The sequence below is a fragment of the Perca flavescens genome, chromosome 13, assembly GCF_004354835.1.
Source record: "Perca flavescens isolate YP-PL-M2 chromosome 13, PFLA_1.0, whole genome shotgun sequence".
Taxonomy (NCBI): Eukaryota; Metazoa; Chordata; class Actinopteri; order Perciformes; family Percidae; genus Perca; species Perca flavescens.
The window spans coordinates 22,060,991-22,063,645 of record NC_041343.1 but is presented as its reverse complement, the minus strand read 5'-3'; the positions used below and the strand labels follow the sequence as shown (position 1 = coordinate 22,063,645).

Genomic DNA, 2,655 nt, shown 5'->3' with positions numbered 1-2,655 from the left:
TCCCCTGGAAAGTGAGTGTTTTGAGAGCAGCTGTACCAGCTCCTATTGCCAACTTGACCCAGGAGCTCCCAGCCTGTGGGCCCCAGGCTCTGGAACCATTTCAAACAGGTACAACATATCTCTATGTCTCTTTCATTTCTTTATTTTATATATATATATGTGTAAAAAAACACGTTTTGACACATTTTCAGTCCCTTCCCAAGTGGATGGGGGCAAGATGCAACGGCTAAGCTAGCTAGGCTGCAGAACCAGAGGCACAGCCACTACTTTGTTGTATGTATTTATTTCTGTGTGTGCAACATGCATACAGTTCCACACATGATAGTGATCTTGCATGTGTGTTTCAAATGACACATTCCCTACCCTGATATTTAGAACACACTTGAGGGAATGAGTGTACCCGTTGTCCTGACTGGATCCAGTGTGACTGACTCACAGCTCTTCTTTGCATTCTTCTTTTTTCTTTTTTTTTCCTCACAACAATCGCTATGTTTTGGTTCATTGGCATAATTTTCCTCCACTGATGGAGTACAGACGATATGAGGCAAAATATTTAAAGGGTTTTTATGGTTTGTTCCACAGATACATTGGCCTGGTTGAACAGTCACATGCACATGCAAATGGAGAAATGTGCACATGTTGAACAAATACAGACACTAAGACATGCACACATGACATTCACTTACACTTATGCTTTCTTCCACAATGACAGGATTGTACATCATGGATTTCCTGTAGACACAAATGAACTTTGAAACATCAGTGCATGATTCATGACTATCATAACATAACTTCCATCTGGTATAATTTATTAGAAGAAATCACAGAAACACACATTACCTGCCCACAGGAACAAGAGAGGAGGACACTGCAACATTGTTAGAAAAACAAATTGTTAAGTTTGCCAGACAGTTCATATGAATCAGAGGAATTATTTTGAGCTACAAAATGTATTAAATGCAAGACATTTTAGTGGAACAATAAATGCAAATGCAATGGATGATGGCACGTGTTACATACAGGTAATCCACTACTGCACATATATTCACTAGCATCTCATACAGTAACCTGTATCTTGGCAACAACATATTTTTCCCCAGAGAAGGTTTAGGCCTTTATATGCTAACATTGTTATCATTTTCTTATTTTAATTGTTTATATTTATTGTAGTGGTATTAATTGCAGTTAAACTGGTTGCCAATTTTTTGAGATAACAGCTCTGGCTTCTGGTTTTCATTTTAAAAAAGCAGCAAAAAAGACACCTAAACCTATCATCATCAATTATATGAAATGCCAAAACACATTCATTAATAATACACTTGGTTGGATTTGCATATCATTATGCACAGCTTCCAATTAAGTAGAGATTGTAACATGTTAAAGCCATGTGGCATCTAAATATAAGCTTATGTGTGTTTGCTTCCTCGTAATATCCATCATCTGTGAGGATGTCATTAAAGGTGTCTCTTATTAACACAGGCACCTCTTAAAATGCAAAAACCTGCACACGGTGCCAAAAGATTATAGTAGTCTTGAAAACTGTACACTTCCTCTGGTTGTTTGGATATTTAATAATGAACATTTTAACACAAACCTTATGTTAAATTTTTTTTTACAATTGGTGTAAATTGCCCCTGTGTTCTAATTCAGTCTTGCACATACTGAGGGCCCTATACTGCCCTACAAAGACAAAACGGCGTAACATCATGTTTGGGCAAAAAATTAGTTAATGTCACTTTTGGGGTATTTGAGACCTCCTTTATCATGTGAATAAATATTGTGAGTCAATTTGATTGTTTTAACGAGACAATAAAAGACTATGACAACCGTAACATCCAAAACCATACGAGAAACCACAGCAGAACGCCGTAACAGCTGTTACGGCTCTTTGCCCGCTGTTACGGCACGCTGAAGTTGAGTTAAGGTGTTCTGACTTTGTTTAGCCAGCCATCAAGAGAGATGTTACTGTGCCGCCGTGATGTTACTGTACTCTGGCCTCGTCGTACTGTCAAAGTTTGCCGCTTTTAATTGTCACGAAACTACGTAACATGCACACGATATATCTTTAAAAAAAAATGGCGATGATTTCTATTCTGTCAGTGTCCGTGACAGCCCGGAGCTAGCTAACTTTGTAGCGCTAACGGTGATGCTGACACACCTCTTCACTTTGCGGAGCCTCACATCAGACGCCGAAAACGAATCATTAAATACACAGCTGGCATCCTACCTTTCCATGCAATCCGATATAATCCATGGAAGACATAATCCATAGCAAACCACGTCATCTGCTGTATCCACAACAATCCATATACGTGTTTGAGCCATATTTCCTTCTTGCAGGTGTTCATGTCAAATCTTACACAAATCCATAAAAGCACTAAACTAGTTATTGCTAACGTCCGTACAAAGTATGCTAACCTAAATGTTATCTCAGAATTAAAAAGTAGTAATCCAAGTCAAATTCGTTGACTGTGCATCTTGAGCAGGGTGGTGGCCCTTAACCCTTAACCAGGGGCTGTTCTAGGATCAGACCTTTAGGGTCACTTGCAAAAGTGTTATACATTATATATTTATTGTTAAACAATAAATATTTTTTTATTGTTAAACAATAAATATACCTATGTATTCAATTATAATTAAATTATCTTTATTGAG

General features: G+C 37.8%; 1 long non-coding RNA gene across 1 annotated transcript; it reads right to left on the bottom strand.

Annotated features, from left to right (window-relative positions):
* Window positions 1–480: 480 nt before the first annotated feature.
* LOC114566190 (uncharacterized) lies at window positions 481–2,413 on the bottom strand. Its single transcript, XR_003694024.1, has 3 exons — window positions 2,228–2,413; window positions 841–868; window positions 481–732 (listed from the first exon to the last, which is right to left on the bottom strand). It is a non-coding gene; the product is annotated as an uncharacterized LOC114566190 (long non-coding RNA).
* Between the last annotated feature and the right edge of the window lie 242 nt (window positions 2,414–2,655).